This window comes from Rhinopithecus bieti, unplaced genomic scaffold (assembly GCF_001698545.2).
Source record: "Rhinopithecus bieti isolate Rb0 unplaced genomic scaffold, ASM169854v2 scaffold_2574, whole genome shotgun sequence".
Lineage (NCBI taxonomy): Eukaryota > Metazoa > Chordata > Mammalia > Primates > Cercopithecidae > Rhinopithecus > Rhinopithecus bieti.
Genome location: NW_016804493.1, coordinates 1,047,791 through 1,055,514, shown reverse-complemented (window position 1 = coordinate 1,055,514; position 7,724 = coordinate 1,047,791). Strand labels below are relative to the sequence as shown.

The window sequence follows — 7,724 nt, the reverse complement described above, 5'->3', positions numbered from 1 at the left end:
GTAACACTCACGAACAACTCCACTTTATAAATGAGGATGCTGGCACTCAGGGAGGTCAAGTGAGTTTCATAAGGTCATAGAGCAACCAAGTGGCAGGGCTGACTTCCACCCAGGTCTGTTACATGGGCAGCCTGTTATTACCACACTGTCCTGACTTGCTCTAGCGAGATCTAAGAAAGGCACAGTCTGCTTTCCTTTTGATGGTGTGTGGCAGCATCATGGCAGCGCGAATTTCCAAGAAGAGGATGTTAGTCGCTGAAGGCATCTTCAAAGCTGAACACAATCAGTTTCTTACTCAGGAGCTGGCTCAAGATGCTACTCTGAAGCTCAGATTCAAGTTACACCCATCAGGGCAGAAACCATTGTCTTAGCCACCAGAACACAAACTGTTCTTGGTGAGAACGGCCGGGGATTCTGGCACTGACTGCTATAGTTCAGAAGAGATTTGGCATCCCAGAGGGCGTTGTCAAGCTTTATGCTGAAAAGGTAACCCCAGAGGTCTGTGAGCCATTGCCCAGGCAGAGTCTGCAGTACAAACTCCTAGGAGGGCTTGCCGTGCGGAGGGCCTGCAATGGTGGGCTGTGGTTTTAATTTAGGTTTTAGGTTTTAGTTTAGGTTTTAGGTGGGCTTTGGCCCCCCTATCATGAATAGGGGGGCCAAAGCCTACCAAGTTGTGGTTTCTGGGAGACTCTGAGGACAAAGGGTCAAATCCATGAGTTTGTGGATAGCCTGGTGATCCCCAGCGGGGACCCTTTTAACTAGTACATTGGCGCTGCCGTGTGCCATGTGCTGCTCGGACAGGTGTTCTGGGCATCACGGTGAAGATCATGCTGCCCTGGGACCCAGCTAGCAGGGCTGGCCCTAAGAATCCTCTGCCTGACCACGTGAGCGTCATGGAACCTAAAGATGAGATACTGCCCACCACTCCCATCTCAGAACAGAAGGGTGGGAAGCCAGGGCCGCCTGCTGTGCCCCAGCCAGTCCCCATAGCATAATGGGCTCTCCTTGGCAGTTGTATTTGGAGTCTGGATGTTACTTTGTAAAGACATTTAATAAAATACTGTACAAAAACAACCAGGCGTGCCTGTAATTCCAGCGCTGTGGGAGTCAAGGCAGTCAGATCACTTGAGGTCAAGAGTTCAAGACCAGCCTGGCCAACATGGTGAAACCCCATCTCTACTAAAAATACAAAAATTAGCCAGGTGTGCCCTGTAACCCCAGCTACTTGGGAGACTGAGGCAGGAGAATCACTTGAACCCAGGAGGCAGAGATTGCAGTGTGCCAAGATCGTGCCATTGCACTCCAGCCTGGGCAACAAGAGTGAAACTCAGTCTCAAAAAAAAAAAAAAAAAAAAAACAACGATAGAAATGTATTCTCTCACAGTTCTGGAGGCCAGACATCCAGCATCCAGGCAGTGCTACACTTCTTTCAGAGGCTCTAGCTAAGAATCTGTTCCTGGCATCTTTTGTTTCTAGCGGCTATTGGCGATTGTGGGCTTGTGACCATATCACTCCAGTCCCAGACTCTGAGGTCACGTGGCCTTCTCCTCTTCTCCTTTGTTCTCCTTTCCTGTATGCCTCACATCTCCCTCTGCCTTTCTCCTATGAAGACACTTATCTTTGGATTTAGGGTCTTCCTGGCTGATCTCATCTCAAGATCCATAACTTAACTACATCTACAAAGACCTGATTCCCAATAAACTCGCCTTCACAAGTTGTGGGGATTTGACTATGGAACTGCCTTTTTTGAGGCCACCATTTGACCCACGATGAGAGCACAGTGGTGAGGTATGAGGGGTAGTATGAAGTCACAGTCACAGCCGCCCATCTCACCAGCTGTGTGACAATTCTGGATTTCCTTAGCTGTCGTCTGCCTCAGTCTCCCTTTCCCTCTAAGTGGAAGTGGTATTCATTGATCACACACTACAGGCCGGACACCAAGCTATTCCATTTTTTGAATATGTTTCTTCCTTCCCTCTTTAGGACTAACCAGCTGGGTTTAGATGATTTCCTCCTCATATCGCTTTCATGCCCCCACATGGTATAGGTGGTGCAAGGGAACCAGAGAGCTTTGATCCCTGGTTTCTCTGGTCACAAACCTGCTGTCCTCTCCATAACTCCAGGCTCCCTTTCTCTGGGGGCTAAATCAATTTAGCTCTTCCCCCACCTGCAAAGTACATAGGCATCAAGTGAGAGGGTAAATGAATGAAAACCTGAATGGCTGATCCTCTAAGACAGTGAGAGCAGACGTTAATTGCTCGCTGGCCAAGTGCTGGGCCCTGTGCTCAGAGCTCTGCGCAGATGACATCAAAGCACCATGTGCGGGGGAAGCACAATGATCCTGACCATTTTACAGATGAGGAAAGTAAGGCTCGGTGACATAAACTCACAGAGGAAATGGAGCTGGGGTCTGTGTGGCTCCAGATCAGGTGTGTAATCTCTAAGGCTGTCCTCTGTTCTCCAAGTTTCTCCTTAACACATTTCCAGCCCCATTTTCTGGCAAGAAGACCCCAGGGTTGAAAGGAGCTGGAAGAGCGAGGTCGAAGAGAAAAAGGGGTCGGGTGTGGTGACTCATGCCTGTAATCCCAGCACTTTGGGAGGCCAAGGTCAGTGGGTCACGTGAGGTCAGGAGTTTGAGACCAGCCTGGCCAACATGGTAAAACCCCATCACTACAAAAAAAAAAAAAAAAAAAAAAAAAGCCAGGCGTAGTGGTGCGTGTCTGTAATCCCAGCTACTTGGGAGGCTGAGGCAGGAGAATCACTTGAACCTGGGAGGCAGCTGTTGCAGTGAGCCGAGATGGCGCCACTGCACTCCAGCCTGGGCGACAAGCAAGGTGCCATCTCAGAGAAAAACAGCAACAACAACTAGAACATATGGATCCAGAAGCCAGTGTTGTTATTTCAGGATGGGAACCAGGCACTGCACCTCCTCAGTAGGAGTCAGAGTAAGGGGGCTAGGCTGGCTGACATGATTAGGGACAGAGTTGCTGTGGAAATTGTCAGGTTATGAAAGGAAATTAGCTGCTGGGTGTCAAGAGGTGCAGATTGCTGCAGGCCTTGGCAACTGGGAGCCCTGGTGTGTCTAATAGCTCCTCGGGCCATGAGGCCTTAATGACACCCCTGCCAACACTACAGGAGGCAGCAAGTGACAGTAGGAAAGAGAGAGGCCAGCTAATCTAATCTGAATGCCCCACGGGGGGCTGGGGACTGGGGACTCCAAGACCTGGCTTCTGCTGCATGTCACAGTGGCAAAGACAATGACTGTAAAAAGCACAGCCTCCAGAGAGAAGAGCCTTCAATGGACCTGGGTGTTAATCCAGGGGCCAGGTGAAAACTGGGGGATGCAGAATATGAGGTTGGGCTGGAGGTGAGTGAGAAGAAGGGATACAGTCAGGACCAACATTTAGGCAACACGGCCACGTACAGGATTCTACCACCGTCATCACCATCAGTGTTACTGTTTCCTGCCATGTATCTATGGGGTGTCTATCATTTAAAGTCCATCACTGCACTGGGCATTTTTAATTGTCATTAGTATATAATTATATGTAATAATTTAATGAATAACAATACATCATACTTATTAAGGTCCTACTATGTACCAAATTCTATCAGACACATGTCCTAATAATCAACATGATATAATCTGTCATTATGTATAAAATGTCACACTCTGCCCTTTATTAATTATGTGTGTGCCAATTATGTGCAGGGAACTTTTATTAATTCTAGTTGCCAATATTGTGTCTAGTCCTCCAACCCTATAAAGTGGGCGCAGTTATTATTTCTCTTTTGTAATTGCCCTTTAGCCTCAGCTGGATTGGAAACTGTGTAATGGAGACTCTCAGGCCACTGTCGTTTGAACAGCGTTTTCTGCATTCTATTTGCATTCTTATATGTAATCCTAAAATGTAGAGTAGTTTTCCCCCTTTTACAGATAAGGTAATCAAAACTTATAGTGGTTAAAGGGACTTGCCAAAGTGACAGAGCCATGAATGGCAAAGCTGGGATTTAAATCCTTGGCCTTCTCCTTGCCATTCCACCCCGTCATAAACTCTAAACATCATAAGTAGAATCATCATAAGTTAGGGTCCCTCTGGAAGATGGATAGGTGAATGGATGGATGGATGGAAAGAGAGAGAAAGACAGACAGATAGCTAGATAGACAGATAGCTAGATAGACAGATAGAGATAGGCAAAGAGAGAAAATTCTCTTACCCAGACTTTTGTTTTATTTGGGACTTCAACAGGTTAGATGAAATCCACCCCTACAGGGCAGGGCAATCAGTTTTACGCAGTCTACCGATTCAAAGGTTAGTCTCATGCAGAAACACACTCAGACACACTCACAGACACACACTCAGAAATAATGGTTATTCAGATATCTGGGCACCCTGTGGCCCAGTCAAGTTGACACCTACAATTTTTTCTGCCTTCTTTTAATTTTTGGTGTTGTCATCCTGTGTCCAAGACACATACAGTCAATCATCACCCCTTTCCCTTAGCCTGTACCAGGTTCTGTGCCAAGGATTTTAGAAAATCATGTCTCGTTCAGTTCCCCCAACAGATCTATGAGTCATTATCCTCCCCAATCTAAGGAAACTGAGACCCAGAGGTTCAGAGTATTGCAAGATCCTATGGGAATTGCAGATTGTAGCCAAAATTGGAACTCCTAATTCCAGAGCTCCTCCCTCCTGCTAGCAGTTTTATTAATGGGAAAAGCTGTTGAGCACCAGAGCAACCCCGCCTCCTCCAAATACCATCTGACATATACGTTCAGCAGAGGGAAAATGACATGAGGTCTGGGGCTTGCTTTAAAATACTCTGGGGCCAGACACGTGGCTCCCACCTGTAAGCCCAGTGCTTTGGGAGTCTGAAGTGGGAGGATCACTAGAGGTCAGGAGTTCAAGACCAGCCTGGGCAACATGCAGAGACCCTCATCTCTATAAAAAATTTTAAAAATAAACAAAATACTTGTGCAACAGCAGCAGCAAGAGTTGCCGCAATGAAAGAAGAAAGAAGAGGAGAGACGGGATGAAGAAAGGAAAGAAGCAATGTTAACATTCTAGTAGTGTTTGTGTCTGAATGATAGGTATGTGGGGTTACTATTGTCTTCTATTTGTGTATGTTGAACATTTTCATAATAAGCATATTTATATATATACACATAACACATATATGTACATATTATCATAATGCCTACCTGCTCTTGAGAAAGTGGTACAGTGTGCCTGGGGGTTTCTCTCACTGTTTCTATGGCTCTCCCCTCCCCCACTTTTTGTAAGAAATGGTCGTACCTATCTGACTATTTTTATGGCTTCCTGAAGAGGCCTGAAAATTAGAGTAAACAAATTACCCATTACCGGGGAAGCCTCCTTCCCCCCAGCAGATTCCCAGCGTCTTCTTTCACCTCTAGGAGATATTTTCCAAGGTCACTAAATTAAGCCTTCAGACAATCGAAAAATTGAATCTCAGTACATCTTATTTTCCTAACAGAATTTCTGCAGTGCCGATTGAGGCTGACAGGTATGGCCGTGCAGCTTTCTGGGCTGTTCAGGTCGATTTGGCCAAGCAGGACGGCATCAGCTTGTATTGGAGGGAACATCTGAGCAGCTCGGGGCCCCCTGGGAGTCAGAGAGTTCCTTACCTCCTTGCCACTGTAAATGACTATTTCTGTCGTTTGCAGAGCGTCCTTTTCTTCCTCCTCCTACAGCCCCATCCTCACCCACTATAGCCGCCAGGTCAGGCACCTCTTCTTCAATTATTTATCAAAAGGGCCATTGCAATCATTGCAAACATGTTTAGGAGGATTTGGAAACCATGTTCTTTTTAAGGGCACTAATGATGCAGCAGTAATCACAATGCTAGTGGAAGGGGAGGGATAGAATGTGATGTTTTGGGAGTGAATTGTGTAAGAGAAGAAGGGACTTCGTTCCAAGCCCCCCAGACCTTGCAGCTGTCACAGCCTGGTTGTTGGAGAAGTTTGCAGAACTGAGAACCAATCAGAATTTGGGGGCTGAACACCCTGACTCTCTGAGCACCATCCCTATGACTTTTGAGGTCATGTTTGCCCTCCAGCCCTCATTTCCCCCTTGCCAAGCTGTGTCTTAGCTAGTGCTTTCAGCGAAGAATACACTTATGATCCTGGAGCATTGATATCCCCTGAAGTAGCCCCTGACCAGCCTCCAAGATGTATCCTAAAAGCTCCTGGGGAAATTTACATTTCACTCAAAATATCTGTATTCATGTAAATGTAAAAATGATGTCTTAAGTTGCTTAGCAGTGAATAAAATGGATGGTCTAGGGAGATGCAGTGAGTTTATCCTGTGGCTTTGAGTATACCCTGGTACCCTACATGGGAGTCCCCGGTGGCCATGCCCAGGTGCACAAAGCCAGCATCAGTGACCTACACACCAGGAGGCAGGCTGCATGATGATGAGGTGAAAGTCCTTAGGTGGGTCACTCAGTCTTTCTCCTCTTGAGTTTTTCTCATCTGTGAAAGAGTGATCATAATACTATTTCCATTGTGAGGGGCATTGAGAAGAAGAAATAAGATAATTTATGTAAAGCACAAAGCATAATCCCCGATATTCAGCAAGTACTCAGTAAATGCTAGTGAAAATAATGATTACAACTATGGCCTCCAAAAGCTTTTAATGAGCATCTGTCTGTAGCACTGCATGTCAAGCCAAGCTGGAATGCAGTCTCTTAGGAGATATGGGGGAGGAGAACATTCTTGGCGGTTTTCATATTGGTGATCTCTGTAATTTTCTCAAATACCCTTCCTCTTTCCTCGCTTTTGGTGGTAGCTATACCTGTGTTGCTCTTGTCACTTTTGCCTGTATCCACGAACTCACCACCTAGGTATCTGCAACAGTTATCCATTGCTGCCTAACAAATTACCCCAAAATGTAAGCGCTTAGAATCTCATCGTTTCTGTGGGTCAGGAATTAGGGAGTGGCTTAGCTGGGTGGTTCTAGCCCAGGATCTTTTCTGAAGTTGCCAGCAAGCTTTGGCTGGGGCTGCAGGCTCAGAATCCTTGACTGAAGGGGAGGTTTCATGCCCAAGGGGCTCACAGATGTGGCTGTCGGCAGGAGGCCTCAGTTCATCACCATGGGGGCCTCTCTGTACAGCTTCTTGAGCAGCCTCACAATATGGCATCTGGCCTCCCACAGAGTGACTGATCTCAGAGAGAGTGTGAGGAAGATGTGGCATGGCCTTTTAAGCCCCATGCTTAGACATCATGCACTGTACCTTTAGCTACGTTCTATCAATTGGAGGTACACCAGTAAAGACCATACTTAGGAGAGGGGAGCCTGGCTCCACCATTGGAAGGGAGGTCTATCAAAGAACTTGTGGGCATATCCTAAGACCACCACCCTCTGCCACTCCACACACTCTGACTCTCCTAACACCTGCTCACTTCACTGGTTCGGCTCTTGGCAGTGGCACGGAGTATGGGAAAATGTCTCCTTCTTGGATTATAAAAGTCGTCACCCTGCTAGTATGAATCCATGTCCTATGGCAGCCCTCTCAGGAGGGTTTGCCATTACAGAATGGACAACCCAAGGGAATCCTGTGTCATGGTGGAGCATAGAGGCCAGCAGGAGGAAATGCCTCAGAGTGGGAAGCTCGAGCTTCCTCTGTCATATTCATTAAGGAACTTCACCCAAAGACAGATGACATCCATTTATAATTATTTCAGCAGTGACTTTTGAGCCCAA

General features: G+C 46.8%; 1 pseudogene; it reads left to right on the top strand.

Moving 5' to 3' along the window:
- The first annotated feature begins 218 nt into the window (after nt 1-218).
- Nucleotides 219-1,023, top strand: LOC108527383 (40S ribosomal protein S3-like; annotated as a pseudogene).
- Nucleotides 1,024-7,724: the final 6,701 nt, after the last annotated feature.